Source organism: Nuphar pumila, chromosome 3, assembly GCF_984573655.1.
Source record: "Nuphar pumila chromosome 3, dmNupPumi1.hap1.1, whole genome shotgun sequence".
Taxonomy (NCBI): Eukaryota; Viridiplantae; Streptophyta; class Magnoliopsida; order Nymphaeales; family Nymphaeaceae; genus Nuphar; species Nuphar pumila.
The window spans coordinates 120,706,937-120,722,290 of record NC_143251.1 but is presented as its reverse complement, the minus strand read 5'-3'; the positions used below and the strand labels follow the sequence as shown (position 1 = coordinate 120,722,290).

Genomic DNA, 15,354 nt, shown 5'->3' with positions numbered 1-15,354 from the left:
AATATAGAATGTTGTTGTCTAAAACTTTCTTCATCAGTATTTTCCTTCTGCTAAGATAGTGAAAGGATAGAAATCCAGCCATCACAACGAACCTCGTTTAGGTCAAGTGATGGTACCAAAGATTTTCTGGTTTGTTTGTCTACCACTATTTTTTTTTTTGCTCATCTTCTTGAACATGTCCAGCAGTAGTTGAAGGCAAAGAGAATGTGAAATGTGGAATAGAAGCATGAGACGAGGAGAAGAGAAAGGAATCTCCATCAAGGAGAGCACAAGTCTTCAACAACATAATGGTAGGAAAACTGAACGTACAAACCAAACCCATAACGAGAGAATGGTAACTAAAAGAGCCACCGATTCGTATAAGTCAGCCTTCATGGAAGAAACCATTCGATTCTACTAACAAAATAGTTCCATGAAGAAAACAGTCAGCATTTGAACTCGAAAAATCATATTATGCAAACATAAACTCACTTTATGTATGATCTATGTCACAAATATTGACAACGATTTGAAAAGATCGTGATTCTATCATAAGAAGAAAGAGAAGAGGAAGGAGAGAGAGAGAGAGAGAAGGGTCTGTCGGGCCCTAATTATAAACTCAATAATAGCAACATTTATGTCGCCGTTATGGAGTAATCTATAGCAGCAACATAAATGTTGTTAAAGCATCGCCGCTATTGACCCTAATCCGTGTATATATATGTAACAGCCACACATGTCGCAGTTAATGATACATCTATAGCAGCGACATACAAGGTCATCGCTATAGAGTAAAGCCTTATAAAAGCAATGTCATAATGTCATCGTTATTGATCAATAATGAAAACATTTAATGACCGTCACATATTGTTGTCAAAAGTGTTTTAACAGCAAGATTTAACAGTCACATATGTCACTCTTAAAGACAATCTATAACGGCAACATTTATTAATCGTCTTTAGAGGCATATCTTTAACCGTGATATATAAAGTCACCGTTATAGATATATCTATAATGGTGATATATAAACTCACCGTTATTGCAGCAATTCAACTCCAGCAATGTCGTCGTTAATGAGTCGCTGTTATTGACCCTAATCCTTGTAGTGACTAAATGTGTGCAATCACATTGTACATGATGTCAAAGACCCATTTTCATGGAAAGGGCAATATATTATTACTTATGATACTTGATCTAAGCGGAATGGAATAGGCACCTCTTGATAACTGAAGAACTGAAAGAGATGCTTGTATATATGGGGTCTCCCCCTCCATCATGATCAGAAAATGTTGTATTAAAGTTTAGATCAGTTAATAACATGCAAAGTATTAATAAAGGTAAGAAGAAAAATGGGTAAGTGCGAAATTGATATGTTCTATGAGTTTTTTTTGCCGTTGGTATTTTTTTTGCAGTTCTGACCACATAAATGTGTTGGGCATGGTCGATTTACGAGGAATCCACATTTGGATCATGTGTTTTAGATGAAAAAAATGATATTTGGAGCCTCGAAATTTTACAAAGATTTTGGACCTTTGATTTTTTCAACTTTATAAAAATCCATCCATGCTGATCCCTATAAAATCAAGTCTGTATGGTCAGAATTTAAAAATAAGACAAAAAACTCTGAAAAACTCATTTAGCACGTATCATTTCGCACCTACCCATTACTCAAGGTAATAATACGCAGATGGTTACTGTAAAAGGTTCCAAGTAGAGTAATTTGTATAGATAAACTTGGCAACCTACCCTAAGAATTAAATGTTGGGTTAAACCACCACGTTGGTGGTGGTTACCCACGATGTGGGTAACGCTTCCCACATAAATTTTGTTCCTTCCGTTAAACCCATTACCGAATAAAAGGGAAACGGTTGTTAAACCGTTTCCATTCGGTGTTTATAAAGAGGGTTTCATAAGCAACCCAGAATGTGCGAAAATACAGAAGTTCAAGGAGGGAAGAGGTCGACTTACCATTCGCATACAGTGGTCTGCGCTTGTGGTGGCTGCGGACAGGGTGAGTTGAAGAACGCCCTTCTCCGGCAACATCCTCCGCCCTCCGTCAATGGCCGCCTCAGGTACGCTCTGTTTTCTGTTTGTTATGCAGGGCCACCGCCATATAGGAACTTCGACTGTGCCGTCGTCGGAAATCCCCAGCCGCACCCAACATTGGGTTATGGGCCCACACCCCGCTTCTGCTGCGGGGTGTGCTCCTGTTTGACCAGCAACGCAGGTCACAGTGGGGTGACCCTGCTGCTGGTCACCGACGCCTGTCGCCGGCACCGGCGACTGTCGCCGTTGGGCGACAGATTGATAAAAAAAAAACTTACCTCTGTTTTTGGGGGTTTACTGTCGACGAGGACTCTGCTGGCGTTTCACTCCTCATCCGTCATTTAAAGCGCGGCTGGGACGGTCGCCGACGACTATTGAGTTGCCGGATTTCTGAAAAAGGCTCCTGAGTTTCCCAAATTTTCACTGGTAGATGAATGGCTGCTTTCGTCGGAGAAGAAGTGCCATCAGGTGGCGGCGTTGGTCGTCGGCGTTGATCGCCGGCAAGCGGCGTGGGTCGCCGACCGGCGACATTGGTCGTCGGCAATGAAAAAGGGGAAAACCCCTTATTTCTGAAAATATCGGGGTTTTCTGCCCCTTTTTCTTTTTCTTTAATGACAGGAACCGGATCGGGTCCGGTATTGGGTCAGACTCGGATCCATTCATTACCGGGTCTGACCCGGATCTGGTCATTACCGGGTCCGACCCGGATCTGATCATTACCAGGTCTGGCCCGGATCCAGATAACCCCAGGTCCGACCCGGATCTAGAGTGTACCGGGTCCGACCCGGATCCGGCCTGTACCGGGTCCGACCCAGATCCAGATAACCCCGGGTCTGGCCCGGATCCAGATAACCCCGGGTCTGGCCCGGATCCAGATAACCCCGGGTCCGACCCGGATCTAATATGTATCGGGTCTGACCCGGATCTGGCATGTGCCGGGTCCGACCCGCTTCCGGATAACCCCGAGTCTGACCCGAATCCAGTTTGCAGTCGAGTCTGACCCAGGTCCAGGCACTATTTGGCCTGAACCGGATCAGGGACTGACTCAGCCCCTTTCCGGGACTGGTTCGGAGCCGTTTTTTGCCGGTTCTTTCCAGTTTCTCACCGATTCCGAGATGCTAAGACCCTGTTTTCTTAAATATAAGAAAATACAGGGGTTTTGGCATACGGTTATAGGGTTTTAATGAACTTTTGTTCATACTTGACCCGGTTCATAAGGTTCAGAACCGGTTCGGACCCTTGGATGACCAGTTAGGGACTGTTTCAGACCGGTTCAGAGTGCTTTAAGACCGGTTCGTAAAATATATGACAGGTTTATTTAGTTTTAGAATCATTTTGAGGGTCATATGTCTAGTCCATTCGGTTTACGGACTATTTTAAGATATTATTTTATTGGCATTAAGGATAGTCAGATAACTTAGTGTATTCATGTCACCAAAGTGACTGAATACACGTATGTTGTCAAAATGTTATACTATCATATGGTTTTAGTCAATATTAATGTTGTACTTATATTCATTAAACAATAGACGACCCAAAGGTAGTTTTATCGTGTTTGGAATTTAAGTAGGGTAGAATAAGATAAATGTGTCGAGATACATCACACATGAGTATCCAAAGGTACCTTGTGTTAATGGTCTAACTTCACAAGAACCTTAGTTTTACCAAATATGGTCGGTAGGCGAAGTGGTTTCGCGTGTTGGATCTCTTACCAAAGTAGGACTCTGATGACCCCCTTCACTCGCCTGGAAAGAAGCATATCAAGGGCCTTTATTATTTTGCTTTTTCCACTAAAGTTTTAGTCTCGTATGAATGCTTCCTGATACGTGTCTTTTGTCATACAGTTTCTAGTTCTGTGATTTTAGATGGCTCTAGCTCAATACCTTTTCTAGATGGATCTAATTTTAGTGATTGGAAATAAACTGTTTTATTTGCATTAGGGTATATGGATCTAGATCTGGCCTTAAGGATAGATGAACCCACTGCCCTCACTGATCAGAGTACTGCTGATCAAAAGATTGCTTTTGAGAAGTGGGAGCGCTCGAATAGACTTAGCTTGTTGCTTTTGCAATCTAAAGTAGCTAAGAACATTCGAAGTGCTATCCCACAATGCAGAACAGTGAGGGAATTCATGAATGCCATTGAGGCACAGTTTGTGAGTTCAAACAAGGCCAGAGCCAGTACCCTGATGTCAAAACTGATATCTATGAAATATACTAGAGGGGGAAACATTCACCAACATATTTTGGAGATGAGAAACATAGCGTCTCAGCTGAATGACATGAAGCTCACCATCTCTGATTCTTTCCTAGTGCATTTAGTCCTAACATCCTTACCCTTGGAATACGGACCTTTCAAAATCTCGTACAACACACATAATGATGAATAAACATTTAATGAACTCATGTCCAAGTGTGTTGAAGAAGAAGAGAGGATGAAAGGTGAGAGGGTGCAGAGTGCACATATGGCTTCTCATACGTCCAAGGTAGGACCAAGGAAGAATGCATTTAAGAGAAATGCTAGGAAGAAACCAACTGAGGATAAGTCATCTCAAGATAAGCAATCTAACTCTGCTCCCATAAAGTGCTTCTTTTGCAAGAAGAAGGGACACATAAAGGCAAATTGCATAAAGTATAAGAAGTGGTTGGAAAAGAGAGGTAATTTGTCATTTGTTTCTCATGAATGTAATTTATTACAAATTCCTGAAAATAGCTGGTGGATTGATTCTGGTGCTACTGTTCATATTTCCAACTGTCTACAGCTGTTCCTGAGCAGAAGGGAACCAACAATGCATGAGAAAAGCATCTATTCGAAAAACAAGATGCGTTCACATGTGAAGGGTGTTGGAACCTGCAGGATTACTCTAGATACGGGCATAGTTTTAGATCTTCATGATGTCTTTTATATTTCATCGTATAGTAGAAACTTAATTTCAATTTCAAAGTTGGATAAATTTGGATATTGTTTTAAGTTTGAAAATTCCAAATTGTTCATATTCAGAAATTCAATTGAAATTGGTTCTGCATTAGTTTATGATGGTTTATATAGATTGAATGTGAAGATCCAAACTCAGGAGTCTTTGACTTCTGAATACGCATTAGTTGAAAATAAACGTAGCATGATGAATGATAAATCTTACATGCTTTGGCATTGAAGGTTGGGTCATATCTATGAAAAGAGAATAAATAGACTAGTAAATGAAGGGATCTTGCAATCTCTAGATTTTACTAACAATGACCCATGTGTTGATTGCATAAAGGCTAAGCATACAAACACATATAAAGAGGGTGTCAAACACAGTAGTGAGATATTAGAAATAGTCCATACGGATGTATGTGGACCATTTTCCCCCTGTTACACAGGTGAAAAATATTTCGTCACCTTTATTGATGACTATTCTCGGTATATGTATCTCTACTTGATTTTCGAAAAATCTGATATTTTTCAGATGTTTAAAGAATTTAAGAAAGAAGTAGAGAAACAAACCGATAAGGTTATTAAAATAGTCAGGTCTGATAGAGGTGGCAAATATTATGGTAGATTTACTAAGATGGGGCAAAGGGAAGGACCATTAGCGCGATTTCTTAAAGAGGAAGGCATTGTGCCTCAATATACCATGCCTGGTAGTGCTTATCAGAATGGTGTAGCTGAAATGAGAAATCATACGCTTAAAGAAATGGTCAGGGCTATATTGAATTATTCAACACTTCCCATAAAGTTGTGGGGTGAAGCCTTAAGGACTGCTGTGCATATTTTGAATAAGGTTCCTACGAAATTTGTGCCTAAAACTCCTTATGAGTTGTGGACAGGTAGGAAACCATCACTGTCTTATATGCACATATGGGGATGTCTTGCAGAGGCTAAACTGTATAACCCCCACATTAAAGCCTTTGATCCAAGAACAACCAGTGGATATTTCATTGGTTATCCAGAAAGATCAAAAGGGTACAGGTTTTATTGCCCATCTCACTCACCACAGATTGTTGAAACGGATAAGGCTAAATTCCTAGAAGATGGTTCAGTAGGATTAAGTGCACTTCAAAGCATTGGTTTTGAGGAAATACAGGATCCAGTTTCATCACCTGTTAAGGAAAACATCGAAAGATACCACATTGTTATTCCTAATGATGGTGTGGTTGATCATACGATTGTTAATGCACAAATCCAAAGTGAACATATTGTCGACAATGCGGAAGAGCACAAACAGGATGATCAGGTTCCATCTGAGCCTGAGGAACGACCTGTTTGGAGATCCACAAGGATTAGGAGATCTGCCATACATCCTGATTATGTGGTATACCTTCAGGAGCCTGGTGATTTCATAGATATGGATAATGACCCGTTGAGTTTTATGGAAGCTGTTGAAAGAAAATAATCTTCGCACTGGATTGAAGCCATGAAAGAAGAGTTAGACTCTATGGCTAAAAATCAAGTGTGGGATCTTGTCACGTTACCTAAAGGAGTAAAGCCCGTAGGGTGTAAATGAGTCTTTAAGACCAAGAAGGACTCCAAAGGTAACATAGAGAGACATAAAGCAAGATTGGTTGCTAAAGGATTCACCCAAATGGAGGGCATTGACTATAATGAGACATTCTCTCATGTCTCAACTAAGGAGTCAATGAGGATTATTCTGACCCTCGTAGCTCATTATGACTTAGAGCTATATCAGATGGATGTGAAAACAATGTTTCTCAACGGGGATCTGAATGAAGAGGTATACATGGAACAACCTCTTGGTTTCTCTGAAAATGATTGTTTGGTTTGTAAGCTTAACAAATCAATATATGGACTTAAACAGGCCTCTCGACAATGGTATATTAAATTTTCCCAAGTCATTGTGACTTTCGGGTTTACAGAAAACATTATTGATCAATGTATATACCTTAAGGAAAGTGGGAGTAAGTTCATTATATTGATGTTGTATGTGGATGACATCTTACTTGCAACCAACGATATGAAGTTACTTTCATAGACAAAACAGTTTCTTGCATCACATTTTGATATAAAAGATATGGGTGAGGCTGCTTACGTTCTTGGCATTGAGATTCGTCGAGACCGAGCAAAAGGTTTTCTAGGCCTCTCCCAAAGATCCTATATAGAAAAGGTGTTAAAGCGATATGGGATAGAGAATTGTTCTCCTACTTCTACACCCATATCAAAAGGTGACAAGCTGAGCCTAAAGAATTGTCCACAGAACGATATTGACAAAGCACAGATGAGTGTTTATCCATATGCATCAGTTGTTGGCAGCTTGCAGTATGCGCAGACATGTTCTCGACCAGATATTTCTTTTGCAGTAGGGGTACTTGGCAGATTTCAGTCTAATCCAGGTTTACCCCATTGGAAGGCTGCCAAGAAAGTCTTGCGGTACTTGCAAGGGACAAAAGACTATATGTTAACGTATCATAAAGTTGATCACCTCGAGGTCATTGGCTACTCAGATGCGGATTTAGGAGGATGCCTTGATAGTAGAAAGTCTACTACTGGGTATGTCTTCTTACTTGCTGGGGGAGCGATATCTTGGAGGAGTGGAAAGCAGACGACCACTGCTGCCCACACCATGGAGGCAGAATTCATTGCATTGTATGAGACTACTTCACAGGCTATATGGTTAAAGAACTTCATATCACAGTTAATGGTGGTCGATTCCATTGGGAAGCCACTGAAGGTCTACTGTGATAATGAAGTTGCAGTGTTCTTTTCGAACAACAACAAAAGTACTACGTCATGCAAGCATATGGAATTGAAGTATTTTGTTGTTAAAGAAAAGATAGAGAATCATTTAGTGCATATTGTCAATATTGGTACCAAAGAGATAATCGTTGATCCTCTTACTAAAGGGCTAGCACCGAGATTATATTCCGAACATGTAATGAGGATGGGATTGTTAAACTCTTTTTTGACATATGCATAAAGTGATCACTTTCAGTTTTGATTCTCATTATGGTTGTTGTTAATCTAATAAGGATTAGAGATTCAACTAAGGACCTTTAGAATAGAATATAAAGGTTATTCTATTCATCAAGTTATTCCCATAAGGTTTTTTGGTTAGAGGGTTTATCGTCGAAACAAGTGGGAGAATGTTGGGTTAAACCACCACGTTGGTGGTGGTTACCCACGATGTGGGTAACGCTTCCCACATAAATTTTGTTCCTTCCATTAAACCCATTACTGAATAAAAGGGAAACGGTTGTTAAACCGTTTCCATTCGGTGTTTATAAAGAGGGTTTCATAAGCAACCCAGAATGTGCGAAAATACAGAAGTTCAAGGAGGGAAGAGGTCGACTTACCGTTCGCATGCAGTGGCATGCGCTTGTGGTGGCTGCGGACAGGCTGAGTTGAAGAACGCCCTTCTCCGGCAACATCCTCCGCCCTCCGTCAATGGCTGCCTCAGGTACGCTCTGTTTTCTGTTTGTTATGCAGGGCCACCGCCATACAGGAACTTCGACTGTGCCGTCGTCGAAAATCCCCAGCCGCACCCAACATTAAAAACAAAGTTAAATTAAAAGAAAGAGTAAAGATTTGCACTATATGTGTATTGTTATGTTTGACCTACTCTCCAAGCTTTCCCTATATGATCACTATCAGTGGGCTACCATGTGAGTTGCTCCTATTGGACACCTGGGGGATTTGTCTAGATTTTGTTCTTGGACTTCTCCTGGTGATATCCTTTTTCACTTGGTTTGAAAGAAGTATATTTGGAAAGAAGGGCAGTTTGGTAAATAATAGTACATGTCTTCCTTGTGAAGATGACACGAAAGAATACAGTTCTGAGATATAGAAAAAGTGCAATGTTTAAAGTGAATGGGATGTCATGGAGAGGCGTTCAAGTGTTTGGCAAGGCAAACATTGGTAAGAAGGCAAATCAAAGCAGAGTTTGCAGGCAAGGAAAGAAAGGAATTCATCATCACTATGTCCATCACCATAATCAATATCAGCATAAACAACAATAACTTTAGGTTTAAGTTTGTTTATGTGTCCACCATGCATTTATAAATACAAAGATCTTCCAAAACTTTCTCCTCCTCGTATGGCTGCCTTTCGCAATTCATTCCCTGTCTCTCCCTCGTTCTTTGTCACATTCCTGCTGCTACATATCTGCCTGCTAGGTACATCTCTGTCTCTCTCTCTCTGTCTCTCTCTCTCTCTCTCTCTCTCTGGAAAGGGGAATGTGCAATCGTTGCATGGTGCAACCACTTTTAAAAAAAATTATGAGTTTTTTTGGCAAATCTAACCGCATGCATGTGATTTTCATGATAAAAAACTTAAGAACCAGCTTCTTTAACATATATATATATATATATATATATATATATATATATATATATATATATATATATATATATATATATATATATATATATATATATATATATATATATCAATTACAATTCATTCACACATTTTTGCCTTACACTTGCAGAACTTGGATTGCTACAAGGAGTCGCAACTTTTGGGATCAACTATGGCCAAATGGCCAACAATTTACCATCACCAGACCAGGTCCTCATTCTCCTCAAGTCGCTCAAGGTCACCAAAATAAGAATCTATGACACCAACCGTCAGGTCCTGGCGGCATTTGCAAACTCCAACATTGATCTCATTGTAACCCTACCAAATGAACTTGTAGTCCAAGTAGTTGACCCTCAACAAGCCCTTGACTGGGTTCTGACCCACATCAAACCATACGTACCTGCAACCAAAATCAGTGAAATCTCCATTGGTAATGAAGCCTTCACCACTGATGACTCCCTTCTAATGCTCAACTTGGTTCCAGCCATGACCAGCATCCATGGTGCACTAGCCCAACTAGGCATTGATTCTTTGATACGTGTCTCGACCGCAAACTCGCTAGGGATTCTTGCCAATTCTTTCCCCCCATCAGCTGGATCGTTCCGTGCAGACCTTGCCGGTCTAATTACTCCCATGTTGCAATTCTTTGCTGATACAGGAGCTCCATTTTGGATCAATGCCTACCCTTACTTTGCTTACAAGGGTGACCCATCAAATGTTTCAATAAACTATGCACTTTTTGAGCCTAATGAAGGGATGGTGGACCATTATACCAATCTTCACTATGACAACATGCTTTATGCACAAGTGGATGCTGTTACTTTTGCTATGGACAGGTTAGGGTTTGGAGGTTTGGAAGTTAGGGTAGCTGAGACTGGGTGGCCATCCAAGGGGGACCCAAATGAACACGGTGCAACTCTAGACAATGCTGAGGCCTATAACAAGAATTTGCTTAGAAGACAGTTTGAAAATGAGGGCACACCTCTTAGGCCTCAACAAAAGTTGGAGGTGTATTTGTTCGCTTTGTTTAATGAGAATATGAAGCCTGGACCAATATCCGAGAGAAATTATGGACTTTATCAACCTAATGGGACCATGGCATATGATGTGGGACTTGTTGCAGGGATGCCAACAGCTTCTGGCTCTGCGTCATTGATCACTCAGGGTACCAAGGTGAGCACCTATTTTTTATTTTAATTTCTTCACTGCTGTACTCCTCTCTCTCTCTCTAATATATATATAGATATATATATATATATATATATATAGATATATATTAGAGAGAGAGAGAGAGAGAGCAATTGGTACCTTCAGACAGTTTAAGAATGAAAAATTAATTTTCAATGTTGCAGGTGTTTTGTGCCTAATATGAACCTGCCGATGTGTTTATCATTGCTTGTAACATGCATTGCATCAAATTGTTTTAATTAAATAGTTGATTTTGTTATAAAATTTTGATGCAATATGAACCATTGATTTTTGGATTCATTTAGAAACTTGCCAAAACAGACAAATAATATATAGATATAGATGTGTGAGAGAGAGACTGTCCGCGTGCTTGTATGTGCGCGCGTCAACCTTTTTGTAGTTAAATAGGAAAATGAGTAATTAAAATTTAACAGGTACAAAATAATAATTTATCACTATAAATATGAATTTATCATAATATTTAGTATTTGTTTTCGCTTACATTCAATAAATCTAACGTAGAATTCTAGTATTATAAAACTATCAATAATTTTCTAATTTTGTTAACTCACTGATGACTTTGAAACAAGCTGCACGCGTGGACTTTCATAGATTAATGATGATTTTTCATTCTGTATTTATATGTTGTTTCATTGATTTAATGAGATGACATTTTTTTATTTGATCCCATATACAATTATTAATGATAAATTGATATATATGTATATATAAAGCAAAGGGAAATACTTCCTACCCTTGTCAAAATGTCGCCAAAAGACTTATATTTGCAAAAGCTTTGGCAATGTTTTCCTTCACTTCAAATAACCAAAATCATAAAAATTTATTAAATCAAAATATTTACTTTATTATCAAAACTCATATAAGCTTCCTTTCTTGATCTTTATTTCATTGCCATTAAAGGGCGCTTGTATCTTTCTGCTAGTTCATGAATGTTGACTTGTATCATCCTCAAATTTCTAAGGAGGGCAATAAAAGTCACTATTTAAAATTTTCTTACTTCAAAAGTATAATTTCTCAAAATTAAGATAAGAAAAGAAATTCGATCTCTTGACATCATTCGGAAAACCATATTATAGATTTATCAAATTTTATCTTTTTACACTTTTTCTTTCCTTTTAGAGTTTGGAATAAAGATGTATGCATAACATAACCAGTGCACATCATGCACGTGTTAGTGCACATCTCTCTCTCTCTCTCTCTTGCCGCGTGTGCGCACATACATGCACAGCCCTATGTTAGGACACACTATAAATCCCATCTTTAGGGGGCATGACACGACACATTGACATGCCACGTGACACGACACATAGACATTTGTGTAAATTTTTAATAGTTATTAATGATTAGTAATAATAGGGTGCTCCAGGAGAACATATTCCCACCCAATAAAAGCTTCAAATTTGCTGAATTTTTGAGTTTTTTTTGTTGATCAGACCTAAAGATATGATCTACAATAATTATTTACTGGAAAACAAGTTTTGGACCATGTGATTATGACATATATGTAGGTTTTTAAAGATTTTCAAAAATCAACCGCTCACAATGTACCAAAATTTCATGACTTAAAAAACTATTTTTATGTCCAAAAAACATGATCCAAAACTTGATTCTGATTTCTAGTATGTGGGAGTAGGTGCTCTCGGAGTACCATAAAATTACTCATTAATAATATTCTTCAATAATAAATGTATTCGTCTCCTACCCATATCAAATCTGTATATATTGTGTACTTGTAACTTAGATACGCATACATATATACACATGGATGCAAGTTCACATCTGATAGATGCAAACTGTTAACTCAACCACAGCCTTTGTGTTTTTGCCGAAAAACTTGCACAAAAAATGTTTGATACATGTATTATGTATAGAATTAATCGTTTATTATGCTTAAATGACTTCCAAGCTCTTCATAGATCAACTTTAGAATGTGCATAAGGCCATGTTTGTAAGCTGTAAAGTAGAGCACTGCCCTTGAGAAAGTTTCTATGATTTGTTTGGACATGATGAAGGTTGGACAGAACTTTCTCAGGTAAACTTTCTCAGTTGTGAAAGTTACATCCTTTTTTGTCATTTTGCCTTGAGAAAATAAGTCATACACTTGCAAAGTTGTGAACAACTTACCTAAGAGGAGATTACCTACTTTCTCTAGTGAGAAAGTGTTGCGCACACTATTCCAACATGCTCTGTTCAAAACTTTCCCCATATAATTTCTTGAACTAGACACTAGGGTGATAGTCCCTTTTTCCTTCTAACCTTGTCTTTCCCTCCTTTCTGGATTACACATTTCCTGCATTAGTAGGCAGCCCATTTGTTTCAAGAGAAGTATCTTTCTTGTGAAAGTCACTCCTGTCAACCCACGTGATGACCATGTTTTTCCCTAGAGAAAGCTTTCCCTCAGTACTACTAAAACTGGCTGTAGTTGAGTACTCTGGGAACCACCGGCTGCTAGGCTTTATAGACAAAGCTACACACGGTAGAGTCAGAAGTAGAAGCCGGCATTTTCTTCTTTGGCTGTTTGTAAAAGGCAGGAAAAAAAGAGAGGAAAATTTAGGTTAGCAGAAACATAAGATGTATCTTTGGATAATTGGATTCTAATTAGTACGTATATGTGACATTTGAGGTAAATTTGGTTTGCTGGGCCACATTTTGATTTGGAGTCATATAAATCAGAATCACAAGCGGCCTCTTTTGATTATGATTCTCATGTAAATGAGAAAATGAAAAGGCAAATGAGAGTTGGTTTCTCGCCAATCATTTTCTGAAGTTTGGTTAGCCAATCCCAATGCGATTAATTTTCTCATTTGCATGAGTCTGAATCTCATGAGATGCTACCAAATATGCCCTTGACATTGTATCAATGGTAGGAATTTCCAGAGGATGACAACCTCAAAATTCTCTTTGGCACATATATATATATATATATATATATATATATATATATATATATATATATATATATATATATATAACAAAAGTGACGTGAAATAGAGCAAATATATATGGAGGTAAGGAAAATTGTCTTACCAACACTGTTTCTGACGCTTTAGCATATTCTTCTTGTCATCAAGTTTGGAAAAGGAAGGGATTCCTCACCTACCTTTTGTAGAAGAATAAGGGCAAAAGTGTCATGTCACGGTTTATGTGTGTAAACTGCATATTAGGACTCGATTCCTCGTCTCTCTAGAAGGGAGAAGTTGGCGGGGAAGCTATCCCTCTTGGAAAGTAAATATGTTTTAAGGCAGGGACATGCCCAAGCTAAACTAAGTAAGAGAATCCTTTTTCAGGACCATAGTCACAAATCTCGTTCTTGGTATATTCTTGGTAAAGGAAAATCTTGAGATATTTTCAAAAAAATGATATTTTCTTAAGGAAAAATTCTCAGGGATTTCAGCTGAAGAAAGGTATACCAATTAAAAACAGATTAGACTCTCTCTCTCTCTCTCTCTCTCTCTCTCTCTCTCTCTCTCGAGAGAGAGAGAGAGAGAGAGAGAGAGAGAGAGAGTAAAATGTTCCTTAGGCCCCCTTTTCTCGTTAGGCTCCTTCAAAATTCATAGTTTTTAGTATTTTTTCTCCCATCTAACATCATAGATGTGATCTAATGGTTTTGTTTATTGGGAACCGGCTTTTGGATAGCTGAAATCTGACATGTATATAGGTTTTTCTAGTGAACCAAAAATCCATGGCTTTAAAGGCATCAAATTTTTTTGGCTCATAAAAATACATTTTTTTGTCAAAAAAACATAATTCAAGAATCGATTTCTACTAAATCGAGCATGATAAACACATCCAACAATTCAGATGTATCATAAAACACTTCAAACTATGGGCCTAACGAGACCTAACAAAAAAAGGGGGCCTAATAAGTTCAATTCTCTCTCTCTCTCTCTCTCTCTCTCTCTCTCTCTCTCTCTCTCTCTATATATATATATATATATATATATATATATATATATATATATATATATAAACACATTAGTTACATTCAACCGTATCAAAATAATTAAAATGCTCTTAAAGTAATGACATTTGAAAATAAGCAAAGTAACTTTTTTTGGGCATTTTAATTCTTTTGAACTTAGAGAGATATAAATAGTCAAACACCTTTTTCAAAAAAATACTTTTACAAATCTATCAAAGTAATTTTTTTACCACAAAAAAGTAATCATGCATTTTCAAAAATATCATTCTTGTTTGAGATATTTTACTAAGGTTGAATCCATATAATATTAAATACAATTATGTTAGATTAATCCATATATATATAGCATTTTAGATTTTTTATGTGAATTGTAAAACATAATACCCGATTAGCATTTCAACCATTTCATTTGAAAGTAGACATTGAGCCGGATGAAGTACTACATGAGTGGATATATAGGAATACAAATATGCTGAATCACTCAAGATTCAATCTTCCGCATCCTAAGTCTCCCCATTCCGTCATCTAGCAGCAGCCACAATTCAAGCTAGAACATAATGCCATTGAATGCTTTTGATTCTCATCTATGTGATTTTGAGTTGCACACACACACAGGAAAAGGTCACTACCAAATCAAAATTTCACATGGATTATAGAATTCTTATCTTCAACGGAATGATGTGACTAGATAGTTATTTAACAATTAAAGCTTAAACATTTTTTCTTCTTTCTTTTGGCCAGCAGAGAACCTAGTCGAAGGAATGCGGAATTGTGGCAATCTTGCATTATCAAACTCCAGGCGGTAGGGCTACAGTGACCAACCTGTCAAGCTCTACAATGGACAGAAGTTTGAAATCAACAATATTCCTCTTTGTACCATCAGGTCCAGAAAATCCATCCCACTA

General features: G+C 38.2%; 1 pseudogene; it reads left to right on the top strand.

Annotated features, from left to right (window-relative positions):
* The first annotated feature begins 8,270 nt into the window (after window positions 1–8,270).
* On the top strand, window positions 8,271–10,685 carry LOC149843503 (glucan endo-1,3-beta-glucosidase 14 pseudogene; annotated as a pseudogene).
* The last annotated feature ends 4,669 nt before the right edge of the window (window positions 10,686–15,354 follow it).